Here is a 20,024-nt window from a genome sequence, read left to right on the forward strand (position 1 = left end):
ACTTGTTAGTTTGCATAATTTTCAGAATCCAGTACAGGTATGGTTTTTAATTTAAAATGAATAGGTGATAAAAATGCCATGAAGGGGTTGCTTGGATTTTAAAACTTCATTAAAAAGAGATTTATGATTAGCACAACATATCAGTGGGAGAAAAAATAACTAATTAGAAATGAGGCCCCTCCATAAATTCACTCTGCTTTTGCCAGGTACTTATGTAATATTTTGAAAAAATCAAGAACAATAGGACTGCAGTTCAAAGAGCAAAAAACAAATGTGACCCATTTTCAAAAGAAATAATGATAGCTTAAATAAAAGCATGCTAGTTACTCTGTAAACTGACGAGCCACAAGTATGACTTCTTGTTTTCTGTCCAGTCTCCCCCTCCAAAAAACGATCACAGCCTTACTTTTATCATGCCTTCCTAGTGAATTGATCCTACCCCCATGAAATAAATGAAAGTTTTGCCAGAGTTGGAAATAGGTTAGGCTGATGAAACTTGTTACAGTTGAGGACTGGAATATCTAAACAAAACTTATCCGGGAAACTGAAGTTTTGTCAGTCTGGGGGAGAGGAGGAGCATATTGTGCCCTTTAGCAATTCAACTTTCTGGATAGGTTTTGTTCAGGACAAACCTTCTAAGAACTGAATCAAAACCTCTGCATTAAGTCCTATTTTGTAGGTCTAATAGCTGACTTTTTAATCATTTCAAAGGTAAAGTTGCCTATTTGGGGGAGACTATTACATTTACAGCCTCTTGCTGTTGATATCATACCTTTTGAAAACATGCATTGCAAAACTTTGCAGTTTAAAGCAGATAATTTTCATCCCTGCAATAGCTGTATCTCGCATCTGAATTAGTAAGGTCCTTGTCTGTGCAAGGGATATGACTATTGTGTTATCTTTTCCTTTTTACACAATAACTATATGAAGAAATCACACTGGCACAGTTGGACTCAAATAATCATGTTTACTAAATATGACCGTGAGGCCTAGCTTCAAACACACGGCTGCTCTGACTGCTTTCTGGTGGTTTCTAAAGCCCAGAATGCAGTGAGTCCCACTAGAGGACTCACAAACTATTTAAAGGGACACTACTGTTTGTATACATATAGTAAGACTGCTCTATTTTCAAAATACTCTAATAGTTGCAGTACCACAGTAATAAAAACTAAAGTGATTAGTTCATTATAACATTTTCTGTTGTGTTTCACAGTGACCATGAACTTTCACATAGCTAGTTCTACTGTACACTGCCAGGTATTACTAGAGGTAACCAATCCTTTTTCTTCTTGTTTTGTTATCAAACTGCATTTTTCCATAATGCTGAAGGCTTTTGATAAAACAGAACAAAAGCACATCAAAGAGAAAACACACAATGTAGTAACAAAATACATAAAAAGATCAAAAGCTCAGGCTTTGACTTGACAATGTACACAGTTTCATCCTGTACAAGTAAAATAGACAAAATTCAGCAATTATTCAAAATCCCTACCGTGTTACAATGAATTAGGAAATAAAGTCTGTTTCTATGTGGAACACTATTTTTATTTTATTTGTGTGTCACAGGCAAAATTTCATTCACATTCTTTCTTCTAGTTGCATATCTGTAGTAGCTCCTGAATGTATCAATCCTGGCTAATATTTTACTATTTACTAGTTTCTATTTCTTCTATAAACACTGATGTTCAAGTATAGAAAATATGAAGCCATATTGTCCATTTCTACTAACAAATGTTTGCATGTAATTGAATCTTATGTAAAATTGCAAGCTTATAAATTTAAAGATATCTTGGGCATGATAGTTTCTACTCATATTTCACACTGGAACAGAAAAAAATGCTATCCATTCAGCTAGTTAAATATCTTCTAGGGTTTACTTAGAAAAAGTATCTTCAAACTATGGGCCAAATTATTGAATCAGCAAACTTCTCATGTAAGTAGACTTTGTGGTTTGGCATTTTGTTGAGATAAGAGGGAGAAAGAGACAGGAAATGGAATTCTCCCTACAGGCGAAGTGTTCCATGGTTGCTTGTGCAGAATCAGAGCTCCTGTGCGTGAAGGTGCTGACCAGGCGGAACCACGGGTTCTGCCCCTGCTCCATTTGCAAACCTTCCCACATGTGCAACATTCCTTCAAGCATCCTGACCCGTAAAAAGCAGAAGGACACAGATTCCCCAGCATTTTGGCCATTCTGGACCTGCACAGCTGGGAAGGAATTAGGATTTGCCCCTAGAATATTATCCTGTCATCAGAAAAACATAAAGGATTAGATTCACAAGCATTCAATCTAATGCAATGCATCTGTAAACCTGACTGAACCACCCTACTAAGTGAATTTTATGACTACTTTGCATCGCCCAAGTGGCACAAAGCATCTGGAATATACCAGGAAAGACTCTGAGTCAGAGTTAAGTGTTACTTCCCCCAAAATACTCTTTCTGTACCATGTAATATTATGGGCATGACTGGAACACACATCAATCCCTGCTTTTCCTGAAAGCGATGTTTTCAAGTAGAGCTGGTCAAAATGATACTGGCTGTGAAGTGAGCTCTTTTTATCTGATTACAAATAATTCTCAAACAGCCTTTGCTTTTCACTGATCTGCTTGCTACTCTTAATGATCAGCTTATGCAAACATATTCCAGGCTTTGGTTGATCTGTGAACTCCTTAAGTTGACTGTTTATTGTTCATTGTTTGTTGGCAGACTTATTTGCTACATGTTTTGTTCCTGCAAATCTTTCTTGACAAAGCTATATTTTTCTTCAGGTTTTTGTGGGTTTTTTTTTTAAAGAGGGTTTTTTTTTTTATATGAAAAGCTGAAACTTGGTCAAAAACTGGCACTTTTCCCAGAAATTTCCAGTTTGACAAAAATCATTTTTTACTGAAAAATGTTTCGAACTCAAACTTTCTACCAGCTCTAGTTTCTAGAACGTGGTTATAGGCCATTGTTTTTGCTCTCTATCTGGTGCCGTAATTCAGGAAAACCTTAAGTCTATGCCCATGCTACTCTACACACACTTGCGGTAGTTCGAAGAGAGCTAATGCAAGTATGAATAGTAGCGTAGCCCTGGTAGCAGGGGCATGGTGGCACAGATTATCTGTGCCAGATACGTAACCACTGGTTTCAGGCAGGTTTGTACTCGGCACAGCTGTGCTGCTGGCCCTGCCTATATTACTATTGATAGTTGCACTAGCTCTCATCAAGTATGTGTACGGGAGCTGCAGTTTAGACAGTCACACCCTGAGCTTGTCGTGTAGACAGAGCCTTAAACATGTGCTTCCCTTTAAGCCCATGATTAGATTTTATTGAAGTCATTCCCAAAGACTTCAGTGGGAGCCAGGTGTTTGCTTAACCTTATCCACATGCTTAAGTTATCTGCTAAACTGGGGATCTGAACAACCGCAACTTTTATAAATGGCAGAATACAAAATTAATTGCAAATATTAAAAAAAAAAATCTTGTTCACAAGGTGGATGAGGTAGATATTGTCTTGTCTCTCACCCGATAGCCTGCGACCGAAATGGCTATAACTACACTGCATACAATCTTGTTCACACACAGCTAGCTTTATTTGGGTTCATGAGGGTATCTGTGGGGAAAAGTAGCCATTCACCAAACTTTCAGGGAAGCAAAAACCCATTTGTACAAATGTTCAAAAATAGCGAACAGCAGTCCAGAACTTTGAATTCGTATTTGTAGAGCTCTAATTAAAAAGTGTATCATGATCATAACTAGATTAAATTTTTCAGACAGACCTTTTTTTGATGAAAAATGCAGATGCATCTTGATGGAAACATTTCTCACAGCCATGTTGAATTCACCAAATTGTTTCATTCAAAACTAAAAAAAAAAAAAAATCTGAAAAAATCTGAATGTTTCATTTTCACATTTTGTGAATGAAAGTTTGATTTTTTTCTATTCAGAATTGCTTTTTTGTTTTAAATATTACTTCAATTTTATTTTTGTTAGAGATCCAGTTAAAACAAAGTTTAATTTTGGGTTTTGCTTGACCCCATTTAATTTTTTTTTTTTCGGTTGGGTTAGCAAACCAAAAAAAATCAGGTATTTGTACAGCTCTAAAAAGATTTTAATTTTAATATTATATGTATATATTGGAAGGAAGGGAAAATGACCACAACACTTCGTGCATGCTTTTTTAGTTAGTAAACTCTTAAATATGTAAGATTTTTGTTAACTTTCTCTGCAGTAAGATGATCTCTTATAAGAATGACATCTGTTATTAATTATGCAATTGTTACAATGTACCACTATAAAATTACTTTGTGTCTAATTAATATGTAGGCAAGGATTAATTAATGTAATAAACAATTTTGACTAACTTTTTAACTAATAATAATTACTTTCATAAAGAACTTGCTGAAAACCCTCAAGTAATTTTGAGTGCCAATGCTGTAATTTAATAATTCTGGAATTAGTCATTAATTATTTCATGAAAAGATCCATGTTTAAATCAAAACAAGTGCCGTGTGTGGGTGTTTATTTTGAGGAAAATTATATCAATGTACTGGTGAGTGCATTGCATCAATATCCATAAAGAGTCTTTTCGTGCACCTATTAAAGCTTACTTGGGTGCAGGATCTGGCCTAGAACTCACATTAACTTCTTGTTCCATTTGGCATGTCTTTACTTGTCAACAAGTCACCATGTATAAGAGGGAGACAGGATGGGGTCCAATCTTTGCCCCAGCCAACAAGGTTGTTTGGAGTGCAGATGGGTAAAAGAGAACCAGAAGGCTAGAAGACAGCAGGGCTGGATGGATGGGAGCTTGACCCTGGAAAGAGGTATGAGCTTGAAACTTGGACAAGGCAGCTGCCAGGAATCTTACATGAAGGAAGGACCATGAAATAGAGGGAAGGAACACAGGGCTAGGATTGGGGAATAAGGCTAGGACAAGTATCAATGAACCAGGTGAGAAGAGAACAGACCTGGATAAATGGAGATGGTGAGCTGGTGGGATGTGGGAGCACTTAGCCAGGAGAGGAAGTAATGTGGGATCTGTTGTGAGAAGAGAGGAGAAAGGCTGTGGGTGTAATTGGTGTGGGATGGGAAGGAACTAAAACTTGATAATCACTGGAGTGGGCAGGAGGAATCCAGTATTACTTAAAGGCAATTAAGTGTGGCGTGTGTGTGTGTGTGCGTGAGAGAGAGAGAGATTAAATTGATTTTGGATTTGAGGAATGGAGCAGGGGTTTACAATAAAATGGGAGAGGGATAAGTAAATTCCTTTAGTGTATGGTTCTTACCATTTTTTGCATGTGCACATACAAATTATTGACCACCTTATTTGCAAAAAATGACAATGATTGTTGGAGAGATGTTGCGCCATCACAAACTGGAGTATGATTTGGAGGGAAGGTGGCTCTCGAGATGACCTCTCTATGAAAAGCTGATCTGTACTATGAAAGTTTGAGAATCCCTGATACTATTTATAATTCCAGGACATATCACTCTAAAATACAGGTCTGTAAAAGTCTGTAATTTAAAAGGTTATCTACTACCATGTTTTATGTACGTTAATACCCATCTGTATCAGTAAATCTTTTTCTAAAAGATTCATGGTTAGAATTTAAAAGTAAAATTTAATTTCCTTTCCATACCAAATACTGTGCTTCAGCACCACATTTATGCTTCACGTTCAGGTACACTAAGGAGTATTTTTCATCTTCTGTACTTTACATTGGTCCCTTTATGTCAGTTATTTATACACTTGGCATCTCTTCTCCTGACCTTACCTGCCTGCTGATTCAGAGATATCATTTACTGCAACACCTACTTATGTCTGCCTCTTATAAAATGCTTTTGTGATGGTTTGCCACCAGTAGAGATCTTTCAAAACACAGACACAAGGCTGTTCATCTCTGAATATTGCCAATCCCCCACCCCTTACAGTAGATAGTGTGTGCTATGTGAAAGTGTATATGGCCAAATTATGGGTAGCCAATTGGGGTGTGCTAAATCAGAGGGAAGACGTGGGAAGTTCTGATTAGAGCCAGTCAAAAATATTTTCAACAGAACATTTTTTGTCAAGGGAAACATTTTGAGGAAGCTAAAAGTCTTTGTCAAAAAGTCATTTAGAAATGAAAATTGAAAACAGCATTTTGGTAAGGTTGAAACGTTCCATTTTGACCTTTTCAGAATAGAAAATTTTGATTTTCTGTTTCAGAAAGATTTTTTCATTTCATGTTCTTAATTTTATATGACAAAAATATAAAATGACAAGAAGTCTCAACTGGAATGAAACATTTCAATTTTGTGGAAGAACTGTTTTGCCTGATCTATTGATTAGGTATTATCCAGATCTCCCAATTTAACATCACATGTTTTGGCAGGGTTCAGCTGTCACTACATTAGCCATTACAGTTAATTTGAGAGTGAGGGCCCCAGTATATGTGGGAGAGACATACACACTTAGGGGAAGACCATCTGAATTTGTAATAGTTTTATCTGCACAATCCATAATATCACAAACACTATAACACAGCAAAGTAGATTGTGCATCATCTCTATTCCAGCATTTGCAAGCTTCCATTATCCTTTGCCAGGGACCACTGTAGTTGTTAAGATGAACCATGAGAGGTCCTTGGCCTGGAAGATTCCAGGAAATCTCCCCAGAGTGCACGGGCTTAGTGCCACCTTTTAGCATAGGTTGAGCAAATGCTTATACATATGCAGTAAGGGTTTCAGCCCCTTTTTCTTATCTGTACTCCCTCACTCTTCTCCCGTAGGTTACTAGGCCTTTTACCTCAATCTTATTAGCATATACATCAATTAGTTACTATGGCATTATTGTGATTGAATATCTGCTGATGGTCCCAACTTAAAATATCTGAAGCTTATATACACTGGCATTCTGTGGTTGCCTGTCAGCAGTTTAGCAACACTTGTTTGTGACAGCAGTCTATCTTGTAACAGCTAGTGATACAGGGTCAACTACTGGTTAGTTGCTTATATATCAAGTCTTTAGTCCTTAGGCCTCAGTTAGTTTGACTAAGCTATTGTTTTACAGGTCTGTAGCTTTTTTTTTTGTATTACCACCATACTCCATATCTATACTTTACCAAGCATATAGCTATAAATTTATAGCAAAATATCTGGGTACAGTTGAAACAAATTGTTTTGGTTGACCTGAAATCCAGGGTTTTGGGGAATTCCAGTTTGCAGAAATTTTTTAAATTTGTTAGTTCCAATCCAGCTCAGAAGAAATGTTGGCATTGTGAAACTCCCCTCTGAAATGAAAAATCCCATACAGCTGCAGTCTCTATACTCATCCCCATGTCTGAATATAGGCAACAGCCATAAATTATGTGTAAAAACACTGGAGTGCAGTGGTTGGTTATTGCTGCTGCCAAGGCCCTGTTCTTCCCGCATATTACTTGTGTTTTCCCAGTGGAAATGTGCAAACTATGTTGTTTTAAAGGCGAATTAAAAACTACTCTTTACTGTATCATTCACTTACACAAACCTAATGGGCCTATTCTGAACTCACTTCATCATTCTCACATTGGTATAACTTCAGTGGGAATTTGGGGTACTCAGAACCAGTCCAGTTTTATATAGGGGCTTGAATATGGATTCAGGCACCTAATTTTAGGCATCTAGACAAAAAAAAAAATAGCGCTGTTTTTTAATCTAAATAAAACACTAAATAGAACCCATGTTTTTAACTTCAACTCTGGAATTCAGAAAATACCCTTTTTCAGAACAGTCTCTAAATTTCTCCCTATATAAAAACAGTTTAGAAAGGGGAAAAAAAGCTATCGCAAATAATTTCCAGTTTGAAGCATGATACCAGTAGCCAATATTGGGCATGGTAATATATCCAGGATTAACAAAAATAAATCTGCAACTAGGGTTTTTGATTTCAAAATCTGACTTTCAAAAATTAAGTAAATTAGGGAAGTGGATTGGACTGAAGAATTTATAGATCTAAAGGTAGCGGAGGCCTGGGATTATTTTAAATCAAAGCTGCAGAAGCTATCAGAACCTGCATCCCAAGAAAGGGGAAAAAAATCATAGGCAGGAGTTGTAGACCAAGCTGGATGAGCAAGCATCTCAGAGAGGTGATTAAGAAAAAGCAGAAAGCATACAGGGAGTGGAAGAAGGGAGGGATCAGCAAGGAAAGCTACCTTATTGAGGTCAGAACATGTAGGGATAAAGTGAGACAGGCTAAAAGTCAAGTAGAGTTGGACCTTGCAAAGGGAATTAAAACCAATAGTAAAAGGTTCTATAGTCATATAAATAAGAAGAAAACAAAGAAAGAAGAAATGGGACCGCTAAATACTGAGGATGGAGTGGAGGTCAAGGATAATCTAGGCATGGCCCAATATCTAAACAATTACTTTGCCTCAGTCTTTAATAAGACTAGAGAGGATCTTAGGGATAATGGTAGCATGACAAATGGGAATGAGGATATGGAAGTAGACATTACCATATTTGAGGTAGAAGTGAAACTCAAACAGCTTAATGGGACTAAATCGGGGGGCCCAGATAATCTTCATCCAAGAATATTAAAGGAATTGGCACATGAAATTGCAAGCCCATTAGCAAGAATTTTTAATGAATCTGTAAACTCAGGGGTTGTACCATATGATTGGAGAATTGATAACATAGTTCCTATTTTTAAGAAAGGGAAAAAAAGTGATCCGGGTAATTATAGGCCTGTTAGTTTGACATCTGTAGTATGCAAGGTCTTGGAAAAATTTTTGAAGGAGAAGGTAGTTAAGGACATTGAAGTCAATGGTAAATGGTACAAAATACAACATGGTTTTACAAACAGTAGATCATGCCAAACCAACCTGATCTCCTTCTTTGAGAAAGTAACAGATTTTGTAGACAAACAAAACGCAGTGGATCTAATTTACCTAGATTTTAGTAAGGCATTTGATACCGTGCCTTACAATTACCGTTAAATTGGATAAGATGGGGATCAATGGGAAAATTGAAAGGTGGATAAGGAATGGTTAAAGGGGAGACTACAACAGGTCCTACTGAAAGGTGAACTATAAGGCTGGAGGGAGGTTACCAGTGGAGTTCCTCAAGGATTCGTTTTGGGACCAACGTTATTTAATCTTTTTTTTACTGACCTCGGCACAAAAAGTAGGAGTGTGCTAATAAAGTGTGCGGATGATACAAAGCTGGGAGGTATTGCCAATTTAGAGAAGGACAGGGATATCCTACAGGAGGATCTGGATGACCTTGTAAACTGGAGTAATAGTAATAGGATGAAATTTAATAGTGAGAAGTGTAAGGTCATGCATTTAGAGATTAATAACAAGAATTTGTTATAAGCTAGGGACGATTCAATTAGAAGTAACAGAGGAAGAAAAGGACCTTGGAGTATTGGTTGATCATAGGATGACTATGAGCCGCCAATGTGATGTGGCCGTGAAAAAAGCTAATGCGGTCTTGGGATGCATCAGGAGAGGTATTTCCAGTAGGGATAAGGAGGTTTTAGTACCATTATACAAGGCACTGGTGAAATGTCACCTGGAATACTGTGTGCAGTTCTGATCTCCCATGTTTAAGAAGGGTGAATTCAAACTGGAACAGGTACAGAGAAGGGCTATTAGGATGATCCGAGGAATGGAAAACTTGTCTTATGAAAGGAGACTCAAGGAGCTTGGCTTGTTTAGCCTAACTAAAAGAAGGTTGAGGGGAGATATGATTGCTCTCTATAAATATATCAGAGGGATAAATACCGGAGAGGGAGAGGAATTATTTAAGCTCAGTACCAATGTGGACACAAGAACAAATAGGTATAAACTGGCCACCAGGAAATTTAGACTAGAAATTAGACGAAGGTTTCTAACCATCAGAGGAGTGAAGTTTTGGAATAGCCTTCCAAGGGAAGCAGTGGGGGCAAAAGATCTATCTGGCTTTAAGATTAAACTCGATAAGTTTATGGAGGAGATGGTATGATGGGATAACATGGTTTTGGTAATTAAATATTCATAGTAAATAGGCCCAATGGCATGTGATGGGATATTAGATGGGGTGGGATCCGAGTTACCCAGGAAAGAATTTTCTGTAGTATCTGGCTGATGAATCTTGCCCATATGCTCAGGGTTTAGCTGATCGCCATATTTGGGGTCGGGTAGGAATTTTCCTCCAGCGCAGATTGGAAGAGGCCCTGGAGGTTTTTCGCCTTCCTCTGTAGCATGGGGCACGGGTCACTTGCTGGAGGATTCTCTGCTCCTTGAAGTCTTTAAACTATGATTTGAGGACTTCAATAGCACAGATATAGGTGTGAGGTTTTTTGCAGGAGTGGTGGGTGAAATTCTGTGGCCTGCGTTGTGCAGGAGGTCAGACTAGATGATCATAATGGTCCCTTCTGACCTAAATATCTATGAATCCTTGAATCCATGTCTCACATGCAGATTCTCAAAAGTCAGTCAACTGCTGACATTGGTAAGTGCTGCAGGATTGGGCCCAATATGTACTGTATATGCAAATACACCAAATGTAACACATAAACCCAACCTTGTGAGGTGCTTAGACCCCTCAGCTAGGGAAGCCTGTAATGGAAGTTGAGGAAATTTTGCAAGATGCAGCTAGCTTCTGTCAGAATAAGGCTTTTAGCTCTCTTTATCTGTGGTTTTCTGCTACTGCACTGAGCTGCAAAACTCCTATACATTAAAAAAGATCATAAATGCAATCAGAATCCCAGCCTAAAGTTAATGTCAAGAGACATTTTTCAAACCTTTTAATGTTAAAACTGGGCCCAAATCATGTTAGGCTAGGTTACAGAAAGCAAGCTGTTGTTTGTGTTCTGTACTGGTTTCAGAAAAGCCTTATTTGGAAATTCATTATTGTCTGTCTCATAAAATGACATCCATGGTTTCATTTCACTATCTTGTGACATATTCACAGAAATCAGAAAAGGATTAGTTGACTGTAATACCAAACATATTAGAACAATCCCTTTGTATTTGACAGCAACTAACAACCAACAGATCTGACCCTATACGTCGTAGACTTACTACAGCAGTACTGTTGAAACAATGAACAACCTATCATTAGTCAATAGTTACTGTTCCCTTGGATAGAAAATATAAGTCATCTAATTATTTAAAGTTACCGTAAAGGACCCTGCGGTTTGCAACAAGAACCGTGGAAGACGCCCACTGAACTTAATAGCAAATTAATGAGCACTGTGAGTACTACACTACCCACCCTCCCTACAAATACATGTTCCTGGGGTACTCCAGTTTTCAGTGGGCAGTGCTGTGCTTTGTTATAAGAGAATGGAATATGCTTAACTATTTATAATCATACACAGAACTTAGTAAAGCATCTAAAAATGCAAGTACAGAACAATCACTTAGGGTTAGGTTCTGCCATGCTTACTCAAGGTGAGTAGTACCTTACTCTGTGAGTAGTGCCACTAATTTTGGAGGGATTACTATACATGAGTAAAAGTGGTAAAATCAAGGCCTTAAATTATAATGGCCTACTAGGTTATTGTAACCCAAAAGTATGACTCATGCATGTAAAGTAATCAGCTCTAAAACTATGTAATCACTTGGAGAAGCCATGTATAAGCTGAGTAATAGCTCAGACAGCCTTGAACATTAACCTGTTTCAGTGAGAAAGGGAAGATTGTTTAGAAAAATAAATTGTGTCCTATTTGTTTAAAATAAAAAAGCTAGATCTTCGAGTCCAGTCAAGCTGTGCTTAGTGGAGGACTGGGAGAAAAGTGCTAGAGGAGGGCTCTATGAAAGAGATGTCTGTGTATCTGTTCATATTTAATTAATAGGAAGAGTGTCTGTAGTTGACTCTCAAGAACATGCAGAACCCTACACAGGGTTTGTAGAACGTGTAAAGGTGGTTGTGGCTGTGCACTGCAAATGGCTCTTTATGTGAAGCTCTTACCAGAAGGTGCAGAAATGGCCACACCCCATTTTTTCTGGGAATGCCTGCTGGTCGCATAGCACCACTGCATAAGTGCCACAAAACTTTCTCGCCTACAGGGAGACTCCCTAAGGAGCCCATGGAGACAGCTTTTCTGTTGCTTTTCATATCCAAATTTGTGACTTTATGCAATATTGAGGGGCTGATCCTAAAGCTGATATGAATCTTCTCTAATGTGTTGAGCATGCTTATCTCCCACTACATTTAGTTGAAGCTCAGTAACTTGCTGGCCTGAGTCCCTAAAGAAGAAGAAACTTCCCACTGCCATTACATTGTATATACGCCTCTGAGGCCTTACTTAAACTATACCTCTAGGGCTATAGGAGGTGACTACAACAGTTTTAACTTCTTGATTGTAAACTTATAATACACCTCAGCTGGGACAGGGTAATGGCAGTATGAGTTTTATGTTCTGAAATATAGGTGTATTGTATTTATATTATATATAGGTTATGTACCATACTGGCAAATTATAAATAAATACCTGTTTCTAAGGATAACTGAAATATATAGACAAAGACTTTGTATCTTTAAGGACAATCCATTGGATTTCCCCACCCCTCCCGCCCCACTTCCCCCGTTCTGCTCACCAGAAGCAAAGAGAATGTGTAGGGATGAAATCCTTATGCTTTGGACAAGTGAATGAGATTTGAGGTTAACTAATTTGGGAGTGGGGCTTTTGTGCCTTCCCTGAACTCATGGACTTCCTGCACAGCCACTCTTTTAATGGCCACCGTGCAAAGCTTTGACACAATGGCCACGCAGTGCTCCAACAGTCCACCCACAAACACAATAAGCTCTGGCATGCTGAGAGCCTCCCTTCTGGCATTGTTCTGCTGTGCTTGGAAGAGTGGAGAATGTGGATTAGCCTATATGCATGGTCCCCACCCTGTGTCCTCCACATCCTGCTACTCCCTATGCAACTGAGCCCCATTTATTCTGTGGTATTTCAGTCTTTGTGTATTCATTCAGAGAGAGAGGATTTCCTCCAATGGGAGAGGCTACCTTAAAATGCCTAGTGGATGCAGGCATAGACTTGGATAGTAGAATCACAGAACCATAGGATTAGAAGGGACTGCAAGGATCATCTAGTCCAGGGGTTCTCAAACTTCATTGTACTGTGACCCCCTTCTGCCAACAAAAATTACTACGCGACCCCAGGAGGGGGGACCGAAGCGTGAGCCCACCCAAAGCATGAGCAGCGAAAGCCAAAGCCCAAGGGCTTCAGTGTCAGGCAAGAGGCCTGTAACCTGAGCCCTGCTGCCCAGGGCTGAAGCCTTTGGGCTTCAGCTTCAGCCCTGGGCCCCAAAGCCAGTCCTGGTGGCCCCATTAAAATGGAGTCAGGATCCACTTTGGGGTTCCAACCCACAGTCTGAGAACTGCTGACAGTCTAATCCGTGCCAAGATGTAAGATTTTTGGCATCTAAACCATCCAAGCAGACACCTTTTGAAAATCTCCAGTGAAGGAACTTGTATGACCTCCCAAGGCAGTCTGTTCCAGTCTTACAGTTAGGAAGTTTTTCCTGAGATTTAAACCTAGCGAACAGTGACTGTTGGTTGCCTCAATGTGAATATGAGAACACTATATATTCATCAGTAAAGAGTTACACAAATTGAATATTACATGGGGACTAATTTATTAATAAAAAATCATTGCAATGAGCTAGCAAAAATGTCTGCATGACTTTAACATGGTAAATAATCATGGCTACAACCTTCCCCTTTGTTTTCCACAAATAAACTAAAAGTTATTGGCTAAAGAATGTGGCTTTGACATCAGATGAAGTGACGGCATACATTTGCTTACATATCTAGCTGTCTGGCATTAGAACGATGATCAGATATTCCTGGCTCACGCTAACTTGGCACTACGAGCTGTTAAGTATTTATTTTTTCTTTGAATTTATTTTTTTATTTATTAATCTCAATTTATTGTAGTCTGGAGAATTCCATCTACTGATAAAAACATAGGCATTGTGGAGGGTGGACAGACTTGTTTTTTGCACTTCAGGAAGTTTAGACCCCTTGCAGAATATGTCTAATTTCCATGTCAAAGGCAAGGTATCTCCACAGAAATCCATCCTCCATTCTAAGATGCCCCCTCATGACTCTTACCTTCCTTTAGGGAAGGGGCTCCCTGTTCAAAACTTTCCTTGAGGGAGTACTGTGTTCCTTGCATCCTGCTAGATCAATTATCATTAGTTAGAGCAGGTAAGCAGATGTGTATGTTACATATATGTGTGGAAGCTCTTCTAAAGGAAGAAAATGAAAAGAATAGAGCATATTTATTAATTTCTACACATGCTGGACTTGTCCAAATACATTAGGTGTAATAGTTTCCCTTCCCAGAGATCTCTGAAGCATGTTGTGGTAGACCAGAAGGTCAGGAGAAGGGCTAATTGCAAGAGCAGCTGTCATCAACCAAAGGAGTTAGTTGAAAAGTAGTACAAAGGCTTCCTGTTTTTTTCATAACATCCCTCCAAGTACTCAAGTGGTGCATGTTAACAATATTTGTTAACCACAGACATTTCTTAAACACATTTCTTACATTAAGCAGTGGCTCAAACAAAGGGCCAGATCCTTGGCTGGCATAAGTCAGTATCAATGGAGGTAGGAGGATTTACATCAGCTTAGGATCTGGCCTTATGCACCCTACAACACAATAATATATAGAAACATTTTTTTAAAAATCTGAGTGAAACTAGTACAAATCCAGACCAACTCCACTGAGGTTGAATGGACTTACTCTGGATTTACATAGGCCACTTGTGTTGATTAGAGATGGACCAAAGCTAGAATCTCACATCTGAACCACTTTGAATTTCAGGGAAGTTCTGGATCCCTGGGTTCAAACCTGTAATTTATTTATTTAGATGCATGGTTTGATACAAATTGGAAGAGTTCAGTTTACTGGATATAACTAAAATCTCATGAGAACATTCCTCCTGATATAACTTCTGCCCAAAGTGTCAGAAATCGCCTGAAAAAGCTGATCTTGTGAGAATCCCCTTATTCAGCATGGTTGGAACTGTGCGCAGCAAGCTGATGTAGTGCGAATTCCACGGTCTTTGCTTCGGTCAATGATTTCCTCCTAGTGATATATAATGAGCAGGTGTAACAATGGATTCTGACTGCTGCCGTGTGAGAGGAGCGCTGATATGCCCTGAGCCAGGACAGGAGTCTGGGCCAGAAAATAATATTCATTTGTCTCTCCCAAGCCTCCCGTGTCATACTTTTACTACGCACTCTAGTGTCAGAGGTAAACTGAATTTTCACAAAAATGGAGCAAATTAAGCCTCCTGAACCTCTTAGTCTGTGAGGGATCCTAGAAAGAGACTTGACACTGGCAATGAAAAAACATCCCGTGCAGCAAACACAAGCTCCAGATTGTGGATTCAGCTCAGTAGAAGGGCCCGTTCTGAAAAGAAGTGGTCACATCAACAGAATGCCGCCACAGTTCAGAGAATAGTTATTGATTGATGTTTTAATAAGAGACAGAATAATCCTCCCATCTGTCAAGGGTTCAGATTGTCCCCATTCTAGATGGTTGTCATTGTTTTACTGATTGGCTGAATTTGTTTGTGGTTGTTGGTTTTGGTTGATATTTGAAGGGAGAAGTCAAGATTTAACAGTAGCCACTGGCTGGAGTCAGTATATACTGATCCCTATTATCCCATGATGGGGTATTAATCTTTTGTAATCTTGACTGGGCTGAGCGAGTAAAGTTGAGTCTCTTTCCAATACTCTTGTGCACCACACCTTTATTACAAGCCGGAGGATCCACACTGCAGCAGATGCTACAGCTCTATCGATTATTGCTCCACTCTCATTTCGCCTTGTGCCACAAATTAGGTCCAATTCCAGTGCAGTTACAAAAGCAGGATTTGCCCCATAGGTGCCAAGACTGTAGTAACTCTTACGGGATATAGAATGGAGCAGGAGATAAAAATGACGAGGTAAGCAGTCAGGTATACAGGTGTTCTGTTGCATGAAGACTTTCTTCCAAAAACCTTCCTGTTGTAGAGCTAGGTTTTCCTCTTGCTTTTCTCACTTTTTTTTTGGCTTTTCCACAGTGGGCCAACCTTTCCTGGATGGGATTGTCTGCCACTCAGTCAGTATCAATGGGCTCCCTCAAGTCTTGCATATTTATTTTCTTTTGCACTGAGACGTTTAAATTACCATATTTCAACTGAAAAGCAAAGATCCCCAAATGCTTGCTTTTCACGGGAAGTACATTATGCAGAATTATATTGCCAGTTTGTAACGTCTTAAATTTCTGTTGTTACAAAAACACTTTCTTTTGTTCCTTCAATTGCTAATCAAGAATTCTGTTGTCCGTTTTCTCAGTCATCATTACAGTCCTGGAAAAATCTATTTATATCCATGTTTAATTACAGCATCCTCTCATTTGCTTGAGCATAGATCGGAGCAAGAGAAACTAAATGCTCCAAAGCATTTTGTCATCTTTTGCCCTTCATAAAGAGGCTAGATGCTAGCAAACTTCCTGAGCTATCTATAGCCCATAATTACATATTAGAAGAGTAATAAGGTATCTATCATGAATACAAATAAAATAGCTTGAAATACATGAATATAAGCAATACTGGTCTTAGTTTTATCTGACTTACAGCAACATAATGCTGCTGACTTCAATAGAATTAATTTTGATTTACACTGATGTGTAAGATCACAATGAAGCCCTGAATTCATGTGATTCAGTACTTGGGGCTTTGCTGAACAGAATGTATGCCAAGACTGGAAGGCCACAGATTTGGGCTGTGTTGCAGGCTCCGATTTCTAATGCTCTCTTTACGCTTCCAGCCCCCTTATACTGGCTTCCATGCACTGTTCTGTGCTAGAGAACTAGATGTGGGCTAACCAGTGGGTGCAGCCTCACTGGAGGTTATTAGGAAACAGATATTTCCTAGGCATGGCTCTCTTGTTTGTTTTTTGTTTGTTTGTCTCTTCTACCCATAATAATTGCAGATAAGTTATTGGGGGCGGTGGTATGCTGATCATAATATGAGGAGAAGGATCTGTGTACTTCAAAACCCTTTCTTCTCTTCCTGGTGGAGCTTTGTGCAGAAGAGAAGGGTTCTTAGGGCTGCCTAGCTGTTCTGCACAGAATATCCCTAAAGGCCCTTTTTTGCTCGACTTTTTAGATATAGGATCTGGGAAAGGCATATTGTTAAACCTGTTCCATTGATGATATTGTTCCATCTGTTTTCAAACACAATCCCCCACTGAAATCAATGGGGATTTCTGTTTGCAAGCTGATGACACAATATAGTGCTATATTACAATATAGCCTACCCGCATTATTTTTATTATGAGTCTCACAATACTTGTTTTTCTCCAAGCCCATTTCTTGGAGTGATGTGATTATGTGAGACTCTCAGCTGTGTTTTTTTTTTTTAAAAAACATTCTAGTTCACATGGTTGCAGAGAGAAGCTTGTAAAAGTGACCAGAATGCACCCTATTGGCTCAAAAGCTAGAAGACAAAGCAGAAGAACCCAACACTTGTTGTATTTAAAAATCATGGGCTTTTTTAAAAGCCATTCTCAAGATTTTTGAACACTTGGGATTGGCAATACTGCATATAACTGCAGTATATATTTACACATGGAGAAGCTCACTTATTTTAAATGATTAAAGTTTGTATTTTCATGTCTGTCTTCTTGCATGGCTTCCTGTGTGTTATAACAAATCAGTGCTTTCCATCTGCTTAGGGAAATGATGCAATTGCTTTGCACTTGTAAATGTAAAACATAAGTAATGCTGAACTTTTCGCTCTTTGCAGAGTCTTTTTAAATATTGCTTGCCAAGTTTAGTATCTCATCAAGCCAAAATTAGCAATTATATTAGCTTGAGAGGTTTTTTTTTAAGTTGCTTTAAATTCATAGAGGAAATAATTCCAGGTATTCACGAATATTCTTTCCTCATATCCTTACTTTGACTGCCACTTCAGAACCTAAAGGCTCTCTCCAACAAATATAGACCAAAGATAATACATTAAAATATAATACCCAGAGACCCTGAAGGACCATGACTGTAATAGACATTTTTTTGACTGGATCTTTTAGCAGTGTCTCCTGTAACTTTAATTGTGGTTAAAGAAATCCTCTCATGAAGGTATCAGGATGAGACAGCCAGAGCTACAGTATATTTAGAACTCTAGTAAGTGTTTTGTTTTTACTCTTCTTAAATCCTTTATAAGGAGCCAGAACTTCAATTCCAATTATTTGTTGTTTATATCTCTATTTCAGTAATACACCGAAGGATCCAAACATTCAAAGTTTCATGGGTATCTCAAAGTGTTCTAACTTAAACCATACCAGCCATCTGCAATAAAAATCTTTCTCCTTTTAGTTACTGGGAACGTTGTTGAACTCACAGACTAAACATTTAACAGTTGTAAGCAGTCAGCAGCTTTATTACTTCTTACTGTTCTTGTGGATTCATCCTGGATTCAATTTGTCTTCGAACATCAAAGAATTTTAATGCTGAAATATCCCTAGCATTTTGGCCTGTTTAAAGATTATTTGTCTTCTGTAAAGGCTGAATGTAAACTAAACTAAAAATTGTCTTGATGATTTTATTCTGTTTTAAATAACTGTCACGTAATTTCCCTTGTGCTCAGAAAATGCCCCTCAAGCTTAAACTTATGTTTCCTTCTTTAAAGTAATGCTAAGCATGTCAGTTTCAAGTTACATAGTCAACTGCTTTCCTTTATTTTCCTAGTTTTCCCTTCCCATACAAAGTTCAATGAATTAAACACTTACTAATGTCATCAATTTGTCTCAAATTCCTTATTTCTTTCAAAGTCTCAGACTTTTTTTCTGATACTGGACAACAAATGAGTACATACATAACTGATCCATCATGTTAAATTAATCCATGTCTAGTCTCAGACTAAAAACTACATGAACATTTGAGCTGCTTGATTAGTATTGACCAAGCACAAAACTTGATGAAGTTTGGTTTTTCTGGCACGCTGAAGTTTTCACATAACAGTCCTGATGTCTGCAAATATATTCATGATTCAGAAACACTCAAAAAATACCATAAGTGAACAATGTAGAATGTGAATTATTCACCAAGTCTCCTTGGTTGGTATTTGAGCTTCAAAACTAGACATTCAGGTCACTAGTGGGTGAAATATGCATACATTCACAATCAAAGCATGTATTGGCATCAAATACATATTTTCAACTTAAGCAGAGACCAGTTTCTAATCTTCATGAATTTTTTGAATATTCAAGGGCTCGAACAGAGCCATATTGAGCCAAAGCCCTCATCTTTGTAAAATAAATTATGAATGTTAGTCAAAACAGGGGAAGACTCTGAAAAATTCAGAGAGACCTAACAAAGCTAGATAAATGGGCAACAAAATAGCAGATGAAATTCAGTGTTGATAAATGCAAGACAATACCCATAGAGGGAATAATGTGAACTACTCTAGTTAAAAATAATAGTGACAACTCATTAAAAAGCTTACTATCTAAGTAGACAAGATAGACAAATCTTATCAGACAGATAACATAAGCAAACTGTTAAGAGGTACAAAACTTGGTAGTTAGTGGGTTGATTGGATTTTTGTTAACTAGTTCCCTTGCATTATTCCTGTGTCCACCTGCCCTTTCTACATGTGCCCCAAACAACTTGTACCCCCCATTCCTGACCACAACCAGCTCCCAAACATTCTAAAATAAGCTGCTTCAAGTATCTGAGGGTATCACCTTTCCTTCTACCTATCTTGCCATAGCTGTTTCAGTAGCAGCCAGCACAAGCCTTCAACTTCTCGGGATTTGGGCCCTACCCATATCAAATGGGAAAGAAAAGTTCCTACTCTATGCGGTGCCCTTCAGAAGTGGGTGATGGGCTGCTGGAACAGTTTATTTAAAACAAAACAAACAAAATATGAAAATATTAAAATGAATGAGTTGGGAAATATTAGTGAAAATATGATTTGATTGCATAAATGAATGTTGTGCCCTCGTCTAGAAAACTGTGTTCGGTTCTGATCAACCTACCTCAAAAAGGCTAGAACAGAGATAAAGAGGATTCAGAGATAAGTGCTGAAAATAAT

The sequence above is a fragment of the Lepidochelys kempii genome, chromosome 9 (assembly GCF_965140265.1).
Source record: "Lepidochelys kempii isolate rLepKem1 chromosome 9, rLepKem1.hap2, whole genome shotgun sequence".
Classification (NCBI taxonomy): domain Eukaryota; kingdom Metazoa; phylum Chordata; order Testudines; family Cheloniidae; genus Lepidochelys; species Lepidochelys kempii.